This window comes from Papio anubis, chromosome 3 (assembly GCF_008728515.1).
Source record: "Papio anubis isolate 15944 chromosome 3, Panubis1.0, whole genome shotgun sequence".
NCBI lineage: Eukaryota > Metazoa > Chordata > Mammalia > Primates > Cercopithecidae > Papio > Papio anubis.
Window position 1 is genome coordinate 184,447,549 of NC_044978.1, and position 18,163 is coordinate 184,465,711.

Consider the following 18,163-nt stretch of genomic DNA (forward strand, 5'->3'; position numbering starts at 1 on the left):
TGTATAGAAGTCTACTTATAGCTGTGAAAAAGTAGCCAAATTTAAGGATGGAGCATAGTTTTCAGGTGCAGACTCTGGAGTGAGGCCTCTCCTCAACCCCTAGTTGCCCAAAGCCAGAGCTCCCTGTACCTCTGGTGACCAAGGCCCCCAGCCCTGCTGGCACCTGGCCGGGCTTCCCTGCTGCTGCAGAGGCCACAAGAGGGAGGAGGCTCCAGCCCCATTTCCATGATGAGAAGTGAAACCTGTCACCATTCAGGTGCTGTTCTCCAGAGCTGGCAAACCTTCCCCTGCTGATGCCTGCTCAGTTACTGTGAAGCCCGGGGATCTGGTCAAAGATGCCATGGACCAGTGTCCTCTCCTTGCTATGTGGATGCTGCTGGAGGACAAAGAATCACTCACAGCCAATTTACTAGGTTTTCATTCACTGGCTTCTTCAGATGCTGGCCCATAATAGGCCTCCCTGGATGGTGGAGTGAGAAAGGGGGTCCAGCTGAACAGAGGGCATGACCTGACTGGTCCAACTGTCCATTTACAGCCCAGTCCTCTCCTGCCCCAGGACAACCAGTCCAGCAGTCATCAACCTAGGCAAAAATGTAATCGCTGGCAGAGCAGTGTGACTTTTAAGATACTTCCCTCTGTCTGCCTACATCCAATCAGTGCGGCATGGCCAGGTGCCTCCTGATTTCTGAGCAGAGGCCTCTCAGGTGGCTGTAAGGCCAGCTTCCCAGAACTACACAACAGGGGCAGCCAGATGGATCTGCCCGGGGGTGGGCACTTACTGGCTCCCTGCAGAAGGCTGCTGGGCACTGACCTGGCTGGAGCAAATGCATGAGCAGCGCAGATGCAAATAATCAAATTTCCTGTGTTTTTGTTTTCCGAAGTATTTAGTCTTAATTTTGTTTGTACAGCTTAAAATGTTAGATGCCTTATGAGTCTTCCAAATTTGTGATCAAAATCGGTGACCTCTTTAAAGTGTCAGGCTTTTCTTGGGACAGAACAGAAGGCAGAAAATAGTTAGGGGCAGTGGCCCATGGCCAGGAGCAGGCTGCACACCATCCTGTCACTGCAGACACACCCTCCTCTCCCTGCATGCACACTGTCCCGTTCCTGCGTGCACACCCTCGTGTCCCTGCATGCACACATTCCTGTCCATACATGTACACCTTCCTGTCCCTACATGCACACTCTCCTGTCGCTGCATACGCCTCTTCCTGTCCCCGTGTGCAACCCTCCTGTCCCTGCGTGCACACCTTCCTGTCCCTGCATGCACAGCATGCCTTCCTGTCCCTGTGTGCATGCCCCCCATCCCTGCATGCACAGCCTCCTGTCCCTGTGTGCACAACCTTCTGTCCCTGCGTGTACAACTTTCTGTCCCCGCGTGCAAACCATCCTGCCCCTGCGTGCACACCCTCCTGTGCCTGCATACACACCATCCTATCCCTTGTGCACGCCGCCCTGTCCTTGCATGCACACCCTCCTGTCCCTGCATGCACATCCATCCTGTCCCTGCATGCACACCCTCATGTCCCTGCGGGCACACCCTCCTGACCCTGCGTGCACACGCTTCTGTCCCTGCATGTACACTCTCCTGTCCCTGCGTGCACACTCTCATGTCCCTGCGCTCACATCCTCCTGTCCCTATGGGCACACCCTCCTGTACCTGCGTGCACACCCATCCTGTCGCCCGTTTGCACACCTGTCCTGTCCCTGTGTGCACACCATCCTGTCCCCACGTGCACACCCCTCGTGTCCCTGCATGCACCCCCTTCCTTCTGTCCCGTAAAAGCAGGCCCCCTTCCTGTCAAGCAGGTGTACACCTCCTGTCCCTGAGGATCTTCTTTGATCTCGAGAGACGGTCCGATTGTTCTGATAGACTCTTCCGAAAACTTATTTGTGGAGAAGATCCATAATCATTCTTTCCAGGACTGAATTGATGGCGATGGAGTTGTCCCTGACCTGATCTGAATGGACGACTGTTGATAATTGATGGATCGACTGAGCGCGCAAAAAAGATCTTTTTCCTTTTGATCGGTTCGCTTGTCAAGCGACTTTGTCGCCTTCCTGTAGTTTCTCTTCCAGCTTCCTGTCTGATGCCATTCTGTTCTCAGCCCGAAGACCAGGCGTCCACACCTCACCTGGCTGTTTTGATTAAGTTTCTCACCTGGCAGCTTTTAGATATCCTGACTTCTGATCTGTGGATCCGCCTAAAATTTCCTGATGGATCATGGATCTATTTTCCTTCTTCCTTCCTTTTTCCCTTTTCCTTCCTTCCTCGAATCCAATCACTTCGAAGGACGGTTCCTGGTCAATTAATCGAATTGATCCGTTATCCAATCCCCGCGGGCAGCACTTGATCTGAGCACTCCATTTTACCTTTTAAACTTAGTTTGGGATCATGAGTTCTGATCTGCCGCCGCCCCGCAAAAAGAGATCTGATCCGGATCGATCCTGACCGATCTGAGCACTCCTTTGATTCAAGCGATTCTCTGCCCAGCCTTCCTAATAGTTGATTACAGGCATGTGCCACCATGCTCGGTTAATTTTGTATTTTTACTAGTGATGGGGTTTTCCATGTTGGCTGTGGCTGGTCTCCAACTCCTGACCAGGTGATTCAGATTCGCCTGGGCCTCCCAAAGTTCTGGGATTACAGGAGTGAGCTACCATGTCCAGCCAGTTCTTGGCCCTTCTGAAAAAATGTGAGTCTTACTCTGTTTTCCTGTCAAGAGTTTATTATAATGATGAGATAAAAAATTAAACATATTTTAGCATTTTACATGGCAAAAATGCTGAGTTTGTAAGTTACTGTTTTAACACAAAGCTGTGATTCGCTCAGCAGTAGGAGCTCACAGCTCATGTGGCTGGCTAGCATCGACTTTATGGATAACTTACCAGAGGTAACACATGATGCTGTGTGCAGAACTGGGCAGCACGGTCACCAAGCCTGTAATTTTAGGTATCTGTGCTCTACACTCTTTTCTTTGGTCAGAGCAAGTGCTCTGCCTTGGCAACATGAATTTGAACCACATAACTGAGATTTTTTTGACTGAAAATGCAATTAAACAATACTTAATTCTAAAAATCAGTCAGATTTTTTATTGTGAAGATCAAACTGCAGGTGACAGTTTTACCCTGGTTGGTGTCCTGATGCACTGCAGAGGAAGCCTTGAATGTGTGTGTATACATATGTGTATATATGAACACGTGCTCACATATGTACACACATACACAGAGTACACCTGCACATACACACATGGGTGCATGCTCGTGTGTGTGCATGTTTGCATATGTGTATATATGAACACGTGCTCACATGTGTACACATGTACACAGAGTACACCTGCACGTACACACATGGGTGCATGCTCGTGTGTGTGTGCATGTTTGCATATGTGTATATATGAACACGTGCTCACATGTGTACACATATACACAGAGTACACCTGCACATACACACATGGTTGCATGCTTGTGTGTGTGTGCATGTCTGCATATGTGTATATATGAACACGTGCTCACACATGTGCACATGCACACTGTACACCTGCACATACACACATGCACAATTGTATATACACACACAGGGCCTCCTGGGTAGCGTCTGAGAGCCAGGCCAGCAGCCCTGCCCGAAGCATCTAGAATGCAGGAGGAACCTGTGCAGGGTATTGTGGCCTGGCTGTGGACTGGGCCATGCTGTCCAGGCCGTCCTTGCCACAGCATCTCAGCACAAGCACTCACAAAGTATGTCCCTGGGAGGGTGCCCTGTCAGGGCTGAGCTGCATGCAGATTCCCTGAATGCTCTGTCATGTCCACGTGGCAGCAGGCTAGTGGGGCAGCCATCACCTGTGGGCCAGCACAGCACAGTGGAGCCTTGTAGGGAGAGCGCTGGAGTTTGGGCAAGCAGTGGGAGGAGGGGCGGAGAGGCGGGTGTGCCAGGAGGAGTTCCTAGGCCCCAAGGCAGGTCCATGGTGTTCAGGCAATTGCCACATTCTGACTCTGGTGCTGGACTGGCCGGCACTCTGCCAGCCACCCCAGGCCCAGCTCTTCTGCTGAGCAGCATGGTGTCCTTCAGTGCCCCTCAAAGTCATCATTATTCCAAAGCATTATTTTTTTCACTAAAATACAAGAGAAAATTTCTAAATGGCAGAGACCTTAAGAAAAGTGAATTCTGGCATGTAAATAAGTATGCGTTGTTTGTGTACCTATGTACCTGCCTTTTCAAATGAGGCAGAGGCAGCAGCCGGATGGCAGCGGGTTCGGTTTCTCAGTGGCCCCGTGTCTTTGCTTAACTTGCTGCCTTCCAACATGTGATAGAAAACAGCAACAAAATGGAAGAAGAAAATAATTTAGGAAACTAGTGTGCAAATATCATTATGTCCCCACAACTGAATTCTCCTGATGACTTCTCGGGGTGGCAACAGAAAGCCTGAGGGCTCCATGACGGAGCCTGGTCCATAGCAGCTTTCTTAAAACCTCCACGTTTACCAGAGAATCCACCTATTCATGTGGATTTCACGTGGACTTCACGTGGACAGGCTTCAGCTGATACAATCTACATTTTGCCTTCTATCCGCTATTGATCCTCAACAGAATGTCACTTTTGGATCAATAAAATCTGTTTTAAAATACAATATACTCCACAAAACAATCCTTCACCCCACCTGTGTGGTCATCGTCCTGTTTCTGGTGGACTATATGGTAGCAAGCAGCCGGACCGCCAGAGGTGCCTCGAGAGCGGGGGAGGCTCTTTGGTCTCCAATTACTGACTTGGCAGTGGCTCTGTAAGGCCCCACCACACTTCAATGGCACCTGGAGAGCTGTGCACCTCCACTGCCCTCCTCCCATCCTCCAGGGCCTGGGTTCAGCCTCTGTGCACCTGCTGTGGCCCCACCACGTTTTGCTAATTCCCTTTTACACTGTCTGATCATTGCCTGATCTCTTTTCTTCATCTCCAGTTTTTTTTTTTTTTTTAGATGGAGTCTTGCTCTGTTGCCCAGGCTGGAGTGCAATGGTGTGATCTCTGCTCACTGCAACCTCCACCTCCCAGGTTCAAGCAATTCTTGTCCCTCAGCCTCCCGAGTAGCTGGGATTACAGGCGCCTGCCACCACGACTGGCTAATTTTTGTATTTTTAGTAGAGACGGGGTTTCGCCATGTTGGCCAGGCTGGTCTCAAACTTCTGACCTCAGGTGATCCACTCGCTTCGGCTTCCCAAAGAGCTGGGATTACAGATGTGAACCACTGCGCCTGGCCTTCATCTCCATTCTTGATGCAAGATTTTCACAGAACTCAGATCAGATCAGGTTACCCTAACCTTCAAGAGCTGTGCTTTTTCTAAAGAAGGAAAGTGAAACTTTGCGGGCCCTCAGGCCAACTTTTCAGCCTTTGCTTCAGGCAACTGGGAGGAAGTGGTAAGGGAGTCCTGCCTCGTGTGTACTTGGGAAAATGGGTGTGACCACTGAAGCTGGGTCCCTGGGCAAACGCTGGGGGCCTGAGGGGTGTAGTGGGGATAGCCCTGTGGAAGAGGGGATCCCTGAGATGGGCCTGGCCTTCTGGGACTCAGAAGGGGAATGAGGGATGGAGATCCTGAAATTTTACCTTTTTAAAACTTGAAGTTTGTGGTTGAGAGTGGGTTCTTCGTTGTGCTCCTTGCAAAATAATGCCAGTTCTTGGATCTTTCTTTCTTTCTCTCTTCTTTCTTCCTTCCTTCCCTCTTTCTTTCTTTCTTTCTCTCTCTCTTTCTTTCTTTCTTTCTTTCTTTTTCTTTCTTTCTTTCTTTCTTTCTTTCTCTTTCTTTCTTTCTTTCTTTCTTTCTTTCTTTCTTTCTTTCTTTCTTTCTTTCTGTTGAGACGGAATCTCACTCTCGTTGCCCAGGCTGGCAGTGCAATGGCACAATCTTGGCTCACTGCAACCTCCACTTCCTGGATTCAAGCGATTCTCCTGCCTCAGCCTTCCGAATAGCTGGGATTACAGGCATGTGCCACCATGCCCGGTTAATTTTGTATTTTTACTAGTGATGGGGTTTTTCCATGTTGGTCAGGCTGGTCTCAAACTCCCGACCTCAGGTGATCTGCCCGCCTGGGCCTCCCAAAGTTCTGGGATTACAGGAGTGAGCTACCATGTCCAGCCAGTTCTTGGCCCTTTCTGAAAATGAGTCTTACTCTGTTTTCCTGTCAAGAGTTTATTATAACGATGAGATAAAAAATTAAACACATTTTAGCATTTTTACATGGCAAAATGCTGAGTTTGTAAGTTACTGTTTTAAACACAAAGCTGTGATTCGGCTCAGCAGTAGGAGCTCACAGCTCATGTGGCTGGCTAGGCATCGACTTTAAGGGATAACTTACCAGAGGTAACACATGATGCTGTGTGCAGAACTGGGCAGCACGGTCACCAAGCAAGCCAGGGCCTTAGGTATCTGAAGTTCCACACCTTTCTTTGGTCAGAGCAAGTGCTCTGGCCTTGGCAACATGAATTTGAACCACATAACTGAGATTTTTGACTGAAAATGCAATTAAACAATAATTTAATTCTAAAAATCAGTCAGATTTTTTTATTGTGAAGATCAAACTGCAGGTGATTGAAGTTTTTACTCCTGGTTGGTGTCCTGATGCACTGCAGGAGGAAGCCTTGAATGTGTGTATACATATGTGTATATATGAACACGTGCTCACATATGTACACACATACACAGAGTACACCTGCACATACACACATGGGTGCATGCTCCATTCTAGGAGCTGTATTAATTTCCTGGGGTGCTGTAACAAACTGCCACACCCTGGGTGTCTTAGAACAGTAACTATGTATTCTCAGTCTGAAGTCCAAGATCATGGCATTGGCCAGGTTGGCCCCTTCCGGAGGCTCTGAGGGAGAATCTGTCCCAGGCCTCTGATTCCTGATGGCTGCTGGCACCCTGGACTTCTGTGGCTTGTAGCCGCATCATGCCAGCGTCTGCTGCCTTCATGGGGGCTCTCCTCCACGTGTCTGTGTGCCCTTCTTGGTCTCCAACAAGGACGCTCTTGTTGGATTTATGCCCATCTAATCCAGTATGATCTGTGAAGACCCCATTTCCAAATAAGGCCATATTCTGCAGCTCTGGATCAAGAATTTGGGAGGACACCATTCAACCTGGTGCAGAGCTCAGTGGAGGCTCGAGGTTGGCATCTCCCTCCTGCAATGCGGGTGCCAGGCTGGCTGCTGTGGAGCTCAGGCGGCTGGCGGCAAGGGTGCTGCCCTGTGGTTGGTCAAAGGCCCAGTCCATGGCAGACCACGGGTATTCTCAAACCTGAATAGATCTGTCAGATTAAAAAAAAAAAAAAAAGCTGAATCATTAAAAGTAAGTGCCTAAGGGGAATACTTTCTGAAAATAAATTACATTTGGCTTATTTGCAAATATTTTCATATAACAGTCACAAATAACTGAATTATTTTACAAATCCAGATAAAGATTTATATCCTCCCCTCCAAAGTGGCCGCTGTGTTGCCTTCCAGGGGGCTCCTCTCCCTCTGGGGACCCCTCCCTTCCTGGGGGTCTCCCTGCCTCAGAGCAGCCGCAGGAGCTTCAGGGCTGGCCTCAACCCTGTTCATTTTAGAGCTTATCTCACTTCTGCCCAGTACCTGTACACTCATGGTCTGTCCTCTCCCCACTGTCCTGGGCCAGCCAGAGGCCACCATTGCTGGTTTCCCATAACTGGACCTTGCTGCAGAGCTTCCTTTCTAATAGCTGGGTTCCAGGCCTCCAGGTGTTTCGCACCCTCCCCAGCCCTGGGAACAGGAATGATACTCCCAGAGAGTCTGCGGGGCCTCCGGCTCCAGGAGGGCCCTCCTGCCTTGTTTAACTATTTTTCCCTTAAGCGCGATTCCCATGCTCTCCCACTGAAGCTCATTCACGCACAGCAGCCACCCACACACGCTGCTGCTGGAAGGAGCCGCTCCCAGCTCCTGTGGAGCCCACCCCACTCTCCCTGTCTGGCCCATCCCTACCCATTTCTCAAGGCTGTGCTGCGAACAGAAGGCTGCTCCAAGGACTTTCTAGGCTCCAGGCAGCCACGCCCCTTGGTGCCTGTCACCTGCTGAAGGTTGTGATACTGCATTTAACAAGCATTCAGAGAAGGTTCCTGCGAGCCCTCTAAGATTCTGTAATAGAACCATAACGCTGCCCAAGATGCCAAGTGCACACCGACTTCATTGGCATCAGCACCACCTCATCAAAGCTAATTGTCTCGTGGGCATATCACAGGCCAGACCCTGTTTGCCAAGGCGGTGGGCTCACCGCTTCCCTTATCCTGAAAACAGTTGCTTTATAGATGGGAAAATGGAGGCTTGGAGAAGGTGCTTCTGTGATCAAGGATGGAGCTGACACCAGCTGTTGATTCAGGTGTGGGGAGCTCAGCTGCTCTCCTGGAATCTGGATCCTGGATTCTAGGTGCTGGGATGCCAGGTGCTGGGACTCTAGGTGCTAAGATGGAATTTAGGTGCTGGGACGCCAGGTGCTGGGACGCCAGGTGCTGGGACTCCAGGTGCTGAAAAAGGACTCTAGGTGCTGGGATGCCAGGTGCTGGGACTCTAGGTGCTGGGACGCCAGGTGCTGGGATGCCAGGTGCTGGGCCTCTAGGTGCTGGGATGCCAGTGGACTTTAGGTGGAAAGGGATGGGTGGAGTGGAATGGAAGGAATTTTTTGGGTGAGGGGCTAGATAGAGTCTCACTCTGTCACCCAGGCTAGCTCAAAGCTAGTGGCTGCTGACTAGTCTAACTTAGGGTAGTCTCTTTCCTCACGAGCTTCTTTAATTTTGAATTAGGATAAACGTCGAAAGCATATAGTACTGGATATAATATACACAGATGTGCCTATCACTGAGATTCAGTTTGCATTGATATCAAAATTAAAATACAAAATTTAAGTTATAATAAATTATTTTCCCATTTGATTCACATTTCCCTTTGTTTATTTATTTTATTTTATTTTTTGAGACAGGAGTCCTGCCCACCAGGGCTGGAGGCAGTGCAGTGGTGCACCATTCTGCCTACTGCAAGTTCTCCCAGTTCACGCCATTCTTCCTGCCTCAGCCTCTCAAGCAGCTGGGACTACAGGCTCACCACCACGCCCTGCCATGTATTTTTTTTAGCAGAGACGGGTTTTACTCATGTTATAGCCAGGATGGCCCTGACCTCCTGGACTGCTGGATCCTCCTGGCCTCCCAGTTGGGATTACAGGCGGAGCCACCGCCTTCCCTTTATTTTTAAAGATGTAAACTTTGCCAGGAGAGCCAGAGCCTCGCGATCCTCCCCCACCGTGGGCACCTCACCAAGGCGTTGGCCAGGTGCTGGCTATGGGCATGTTTCTGTGCTTGTGCCATAACTGTGCGCCTGTACCCACAATACTGTATTGTTTTGTATATTTGAAAGCTTCACATAAACGGTGTCGTATTGCATGTAATCTTGATGCAGTATGCTTTTTTGCACTCAACATCATGTTTTTGAGGTTCATTCCTGGTGATGCATATGAATCTGGTTCCTTCACTCTGATCGATACATCGTATCGCACCTTGCAGATAAACTACAGTTTATTTAGGATCCCACTCGGTGGCTCTTCACGATTTCCTCTTTCTCACGACTTAATCAGCCGCAGGGGAAATCTTTCACTGCCTCTTGCTCGCGAGATGGGACTTTTCTTCTTTTTTTTTTCTCGGTGACGGGAGTCTCAAGCCTGTTCTTCAGGCTGGAGTGCAGGCCGGATCTCAGCTCACTGCAAGCCCGGCCCCTCGGTTCAAGGCTTTGCATTCTCCTGCCTCCTCGCCTCCCGAGTAGCGGGATTACAGGCCACCACCTCACCGCTAGTTTTTTGTATTTAGTAGAGACGGGTTTCACCTGTTAGCCAGGATGGTCTCTCGATTCCTGACTCCTGTGGGACCTCTTCTAGCCGCCTCCCAACGTGCTGGGATTACAGGCGTGAGCCACCACGCCCGGCCCACAGGTGGGACTTTCTTTGGGTCCCACACCCAGGTGGGTCAGAGGGTGTGTCTGCCAGGCACTGCAGGGTTGCTATGCTCCGTGAAGGTTCCAACATACAACATCTGCCAGTCACACCAGCAGCTCAGTGAACCCATCTCCTCCGCCTTGCTGAGCACTTGGCGTGATTTTCTTATTTGTTGGTGTGAGGTCAACCTTGCTGACCTCATCTGTGTTTCCACAGTTACTAGTGAGGCATCTTTACTGATGGTTCAGTGTCTTCCTCTGAGTTCCTGTTCCTTAGCTTTAAAAACTGATTTTATTTTTATTTTTTATTGGCTTTTAGGAGTCCATGTCACATAATTAGGATACCACTCCTCTGGGTTTGCAAATACCTTATCCTGGAACGTAGTTGTCTTTTCATTTGGCAAACAGTAGATCACATTTATTATTTCCTTTAAGGCTGAGCTTCCTATTTCTTGCTTAGAAAATTCTCCCTTATCCTGATGTTTCCTTTTCTTGTAAAAGTTTTACAGTTTTGCTTTCATATTTAGGCCTTTAATCCATCTGGGAATTTATTTTTGTTTATATTGTGAGGCAGAGATCTCATTTTATCACTCTCATTCTATGTGTGTATCTACATCTATAGATATCCATATATGTGTCTTCTATAACTTTGTCCCGTATCGTATGAATGTATTGGGGTTTTCTAGAGGGACAGAACTAATAGGATAGATGTACATATCAAGGGGAGTTTATTAAGGAGTCTTGACTCACACAATCACAGGTGACGTTCCACAGTAGGCCATCTGCAACCTGAGGAGCAAGGAAGCCAGTCTGAGTCCCAAAGCTGAAGAACTTGGAGTCTCTGTTCGAGGGCGGGTAGCATCCAGCATGGGACAAAGATGGAGGCCAGAAGACTAAACCAGTTGAGTCTTTCCATATTCTTCTGCCTGCTTTTATTCTGGCCACGCTGGCAGCTGATTAGATGGTGCCCACCCAGATTGGGGGCAGGTCTGCCTTTCCCCGTACGCCGTCCACTGACTCTAATGTTAATTTCCCTTTGGCAACATCCTCACAGACACACCCAGGAACAATACTTTGTTTGCCTGTTTTTTGAGACCTAGTCTCACTCTATCGCCCAGGCCGAGTGCAGTGGTGCGATCTCGGCTCACTGCAACCTCCACCTCCCAGGTTCAAGCGATTCTCCTGCTTCAGCCTCCCGATGAGATGGGATTACAGGCATGCTTCACCACGTCTAACTAATTTTTGTATTTTTAGTAGAGATGGAGTTTCACCATGTTGGCCAGGCTGGTCTCGAACTCCTGACCACAAGTGATCCACCCACCTCGGCCTCCCAAAGTGCTGAGATTACAGGCGTGAGCCACCGCGCCCGGCCAGGAACAGTACTTTGCATCTTTCAATCCAACCAAATTGACACTCAACCATCATGATGAAGAACCAATTGTTCCCACACCTCTTCTCTTTTATCATGTGTTGAGCTGATTATTTTGGTGCCTTTATTAAACCTGTTATTTCTAAGCTGTGACCTCATCTGCCACAGACAGAGAGTCCACATTTGTGCTGTTCTCATGTGGCTTCATTGTCTCCTATGACGCCCCATGTCTTTCTTCTTCACTCCCACAGCTCCTCACGCTCCCCACCTGCATTTAGGTAAGACAGTCAAGTGCCACACAGCGCCCTCCAGGACTCAGACGGGAACTGCATTGGGTTTGGGGTTGATTTGGGAGAACTCCATCTTGACAATTTTTAGTCCTTGCATGTTTGAATAGGCTTCTCTGTCCACTTATGATGGTCGTCTTTGATGGTTTTCAGTCAAGTTTGATACTTTTGCTCTGTCAAAGCGTTGCATGATCTTCGTTAGCTCTTCCCTGAGATGCACGTTAGTTGTAAATATTGTCTTTTTTTCCTTTTTTTGAGATGGAGTTTCTCTCTCTTGCCCAGGCTGGAGTGCAATGGCGCGATCTCAGTTCACTGCAACCTTTGTCTCCTGGGCTTAAGCTATTCTCCTGCCTCAGCCTCCCAAGTAGCTGGGATTACAGGAATGTGCCACCATGCCCAGCTAATTTTTATGTTTTTTTAGTAGAGATGGGGTTTTGCCCTGTTGGCCAGGATGGTCTTGAACACCTGATCTTGTGATCCACCCGTCTCGGCCTCCCAAAGTGCTAGGATTACAGGCGTGAGCCACCACGACGGGCCTAAATGTTGTCTTTTTAAAAACTACATTTTGTGGCCAGGCGCCGTGGCTCAAGCCTGTAATCCCAGCAGTTTGGGAGGCTGAGACGGGCGGATCATGAGGTCAGGAGATCGAGACCATCCTGGCTAAACCGGTGAAACCCCGTCTCTACTAAAAAAATATAAAAAAAACACTAGCCGGGTGAGGTGGCGGGCGCCTGTAGTCCCAGCTACTCGGGAGGCTGAGGCAGGAGAATGGCGTAAACCCGGGAGGCAGAGCTTGCAGTGAGCTGAGATCCAGCCACTGCACTCCAGCCCGGGCAACAGAGCGAGACTCCATCTCAAAAATAAATAAATAAATAAATAAAAATAAAAAGAATAAAAACTACATTTTGTATTTGCTTGTTCCTGGTTTATAGACTGTTACTGATCTGGTTAGACTAATTTTGTACCCAGCAACATTGCTAAAATTTATTCTCAGTTCTAACAAGTTGTTTATTTTAATATCATCTGTGTTTGTTTCTTGCTTTCCAAACCCTCTGCATGTTTCTGGTCGAATTGTTCTTGCCAGGGTCTCTGATCTTGAAGAGAGACGGGACACAGGCTTGGATGCTTCTGGGTTCAGTCGTTAGAACGGGGTTTGCCGGCGATCGTGGTAGATCTCTTTTAACAAATTAAGAAAATTTCTTCTATTTTTAGCTTGCTGGAGTTTTTTTTTTTTTTTAATCAGAAATAGGTATTGCATTTTATCAAATTTAAAAGATCTTTTGGTATGATCATTTATTTTTTCTCTAGATTAACCTGTTGGTGTGGTAAATGACACTAATATATATTTCAGTTTTAAATCAAACTAATAATACATACAGTTTAAAAGTCAATTGTACTATGATTTCACTTCTTCAACTCCTTTCTATCCTCATAAGCAACCACTTTCTTTGGGAAAATGCACCTTAAACCTCCATATTTAAGGAAAAGTCATCACACTGTTATCCTGGTTGTTTCCATGTTAGACCCTTTTTTTTTTCTTTTTTGAGACGGAGTCTCGCTCTGTCTCCTAGGCTGGAGAGTGCAGTGGTGCGATCTTGGCTCACTGCTAGCTCCACCTCCTGGGTTCAAGCAATTCTCCTGCCTCAGCCTCCCGAGTAGCTGGGACTACAGGCGCCCACCACCATGCCTGGCTAATTTTTGTATTTTTAGTAGAGATGGGGTTTCACCATGTTGGTCAGGCTTGTCTCGAACGTCTCATCTCAGGAGATCCGCCCGCCTCGGCCTCCCAAAGTGCTGGCATTACAGGCATGAGCCACCGTGCCCGGCCCTTTCTTCTGACTTATCTAAGGATATTTATCATGGTTTTTTGGAAAGGTGTTCCTTTTTCTTCATCGTCTCAGTTTCTGATGAGTTCCTTTGTTCTTTCCGTCTCTGCCTCTCTGGTGGCCCTTGGGTGTCAGCTCCTGACTGAGAGAAGCCGGGAGAGGAGGCAGGGGCTCTCTGCTTTTGGGGGAGCCCCAACCATAGTCACTGTCTGGAGTTCTCGTCTCTAAAGTAGGGTATTGACATAATCTATCATCCACACAGAGACACTGCTGAGAGGGAAGGGTTTCCGTCCACGGCTCCAGATCACAGCATGAGCTGTGCCTGTCCTGGGCCACCAGGTCAATGCTGTCCCTGGAGGAGTCTCCAATGCCACGCCTGGGGCCCACGTCTCACCACCTGCACCCGGGGCCTTAGCCCCCTTTTCTGATTAGCAGGAGGCCTTTTATTTAATTCCCATGATTGGCTCTGCTGTTGTCCTTGAACCCAGAATGCCCCGCGCACTCTCTCAGGAGTGGGATCCTTTTCTCTCCTGCTGTGTGGGGAGAGGGCTGTTGTGTGTGGAGGTGGGGAGGGCTCTGGGGACAACTGCTCCCGCCCTGGCCTGCCCCCTCTCTTGCATTACCCTCAGCCTTGGGAACAGCTGTCTCCGGGAGCATCTTGTCTCACCAGAAACACAGAAAAGGTTCCAGGACAATGAGGGCAAAGGGCACAGAGGCCTCCTCATAGAGTCTGAAGGGGCTCTTGCTTCCTTTCCCAGGACTGGCCGTGCTGGGGGTCAGGAGCAGGATGTGGCCGTGAGGCTGGAGAACTGAAGACAGCTGAATCTCAGCCTCAGCATAGCTCCCAGAGGCAGGCCCCAAGAAGGAAGAAGGGGCCTCAGCTTGTCCGAAGCTTGGGCGGATGGGACTCATCCCTCCTTTCTGGAGACACCTACCCCCCTGCTCAAAGCCCATGAGGAGCCCCAGTCAGGGGCCATGCCCAGCAAAACTACACTTGCCCTCTTAAGAACAGCCCTTCTGTCTGCTAAGCACTTAACTTGTGTCCAATCTCAGCCTGGGAAACCTGGAAAGGGAGAGCCCTGCTAATGGAGGGGATGAGTTACTGCTGGTGGGGCTGAGACGCGGTGAACAGAAACCAGCAGGAATGAGACTATCCCTGGGGATGGATCTTGAGAGCGCTCGACCCTGTGTGTAGATGGGATGGAGATGGCGTGTGCATGTGTGTGTGGATGTGTGTAGATGGAATGGAGATGGTGCGTGCACGTGTGTGTGTGTATATGTGTAGATGGGATGGAGATGGTGTGCATGCATGTGTGTGTTTGTGTGTGTGCATGCAAAATATGAGGCAAGATAAGGGAAAGCTTGTCTCTTTGGGGGAACTTACCCATGACTCAGGGTTTCTGGAGCCATTACTGGGGCAGCTCCTGGAACCCTAGGAAATAGGCAGACCACTTATATTGCCCAATGCTACCAGAATTGTCTGGGCAATTTCCAGGGTGCTGGGAAAGGACTTGAAAGGCTCAGTGAGGCAGGCATGTTAGAATGAGTCTAATATATGAGACCTAGGAACCCACTAGTGAGGACCTAGAGGGCACTCCCTTCATGAACACAGGAGGGATGCTCTAGTGGTTGGGGGGCCCTGGTTTTGCAGGGGTTGCTGTCCTCTGTGGGCCAGAACTGGTGACAGGAAACGCTGCCCCGAGAAGGGCCTCCCTGCATCACTGACATTAGTTTGATTCCAGAATTCTGGCCGAGCAGAGGCCAGGTGGACAACGTGCTCATGAAAAGTAGCAAGAATGAAGTGCTGTGTAGGAAATGAAATGAGCTGTGTGGCTTGTTCCCATGGCCTAGTGAGACAGATGGGTAGTCCACACACAGCTGTCGGCTGTTTCCCTGCTGTTGACGGGGAAAACAGGACGAAGCACGTGCATGGGCCGGCGGTCATGTGCCCAAGTGTGCAACTCCTCGCATTGCACATTAATGCCCAGCTGTGACCATCCACTGTGGAGGAGGCACAGAACCTGCTGGACGGGATGGGTCACTTTGTAAGTGTCAGCTAGCCACCCCAGTGCTCACCCAGGGGGCCCACGAACATGACAACCTTGATGGCAGACAGACTATGCTTAGGCCTGATGTGGGCCCCTCTCACCAGTGCTGACCTGGATCCTGTTGCTGAAGGTCCCATCCGTTAGCAGCAGAGACTGAAGCTGGGCCCATAAATATAATGTTTAAGCAAAAATTATAAAACTGTATGGTGGGGTTTATGATGCATACAGATAAAATACATATGATAATAATAGTAAAAGGGTGAGAGGAGGTTAAACAGAAACATACCATTCCAAGATTCCTTTCTTTTACATGAAACAGCACAACATTAAGTAGGTTCTGGTAAATTGCATAAGATGTATCATATAATCTCCATAGCAGACACAAGAAATTAATGCAGAATTTAGCAAAGAAGAAAACAGCAGAAGGACTTCTGGTTTCTGTCCCAACATATAAAGAGCTTGCAAGTCATCACTCCCATCCTCACAGAAGAAAAAGGCTGGGCAGACTGAAAATCAATGTTTCTCCTTAGATCCATCAGAGAATTGAGGTGACAGAGAAAACTGCTCCCTCCCACCCCACAAATTAGAGACAGATCAATTCAGGTATAAATCTAACAAAATAAGTACAGGTGCCATGTGAAAAATAAACAAAAGGCATGAAGATTGAAAAGGAAGGAGTGAAACTGTACCTATTCATAGATGACACGATTGTTTATGTAGAAAATCCTAAAAAGTCATCAAAACTATCAGTGAAACTATGAGTTTAGCAAGGTCTCAGGATACAAGGCCAACATACACAAAAAGCAATTGTGTTTTTATATTCTGTCAACAAACTACTGGAAAATAAGAGATAACTGCATTTGAAACACCATCAAAAAATAACAGAAACAATATCAGTAACAAATTTAACACAGGACTTGCAAATCTCAGGACTGAAAACTATAAAACACTATTGAGATAAATTACCAAAAACCCCACAACTAGATAAATAAATTGTGTTCATAAATTGAAAGACTCCAGATTAAGTGACTTGTTTTCTCCAGGTTTATCTGTAGATTTAATGCAACCCCAGTCATAATCCAGCATGTTTTTAAAAATAGAAATGGATAAGCTGATTGTAAAATGTACGTGAAAACTCAAAGAACCTAGAAAAGTTGAAACAATCTTGAAACAGAAGACTACAGCTAAAGGACTTTACTATCTAACTTCAGGACAATCTAAAGCCACAGTAATCCAAATGGTCTGGTTCTGGCGTAAGAAGAGGCAGAAAGACTCCTGGAACATACCAGAAAGTCCATAAATAGACCCCACACTTTTTCCATCAATTGTTTTTGACAAAGAAGCCAGAATAATTCAATGAGGAAAGAAAAGTGTTTTCAACAAGTAGTGCTGAAATGGATGGCTATCTGCATTAGAGTGAGAGGTGGGTGAGGAAAGGAAGAAAGAAAAAAAAAGAGCCTGAACATCCATATCATATTATAAGCAAAAATTATTTTGAGATGCATCACAAACCTAAATATAAAAGCTAAAACTGTAAAAATTTTAGAAAAAATCATGGGAATATCTTTGTGACTCGAACAAAGATTTCTTAGATAAGACACAGAAGGCAACAACCACATGAGAAATAACAGATACATTAGCTTTAATCCAGATGGAAACCTCTGTCCATCAAAAGACACCATTTTAGACAGGAATACACAAGCAACAGATTGGGGAGAGACATTCACAAAAGACCTCTGACGAAGAACTTGTCTTCTGAATGTATAAAGCACGTTCATTACTCAGCAAGGAAAAGATCAACAAGCCAACTTTTAAAATAGTGAAAAAACTTGAACAGACACTTCACAGAAAAAGATGTACAAATGGACAATAAGCACACAAAAGAAAGTTCTCCACATCATTAGTCACCAGAAAAATGCAAATAAAAACCATGAGATAACATTATGCGCCCGTCAGAATGAATAAAATTAAAAAGACGCAATGTTGGCTGTGACGTCGGCACTGAGAACTCCCACAGCCTGCTGTGAATATGGGCTGGCAAACCTGCTTTGGAAACGCGCTTGGCAGTCCTCTCAGAATCTGGGCATACATTTACTACATGACCTAGCAAATCCCAGTCCCAGAGATTCTTCCAAGAAATGGGAAAACATATGTCCACAACAAGATGTGTACAAGAAAATTCACAGTGGCTTTATTCCTCACGGCCAAAAAACTGGAAAGAATCCAAATGCCCACCAGCAGCAGAATGAATAAAGAAGTCGTGGTGGCTCACACAATGGAGTCTCACTTAGCTATCGAAAGGAATGGAATTAGACTCACCTCCAAGGTGAGCCCACAGACATATTCTGAGTGAAAGAAGCTAGAAGCAGAAGAGGACGCATTGTCTGCATGAATTCACTTAGCTGAAGTTCTAGAATAGGTAAAAGTACAGACGGTCCTCAGCTTATGACGGCTGACTTAATTTTTCGACTTTATGATGGTGCGAAGGTAACATGTATTCAGTAGTAACAGTACTCATGCGACCATACTTTTTCACTTTCAGTACAGTATTCAACACTTAAAAATTTTTCTTTCCAACTAGTGTCAACACTTTGTTATAAAATAGGCTCTTTGTGTTAATTTTGTCCAACTGTAGGCTAATGTAAGTGTTCTGAGAATG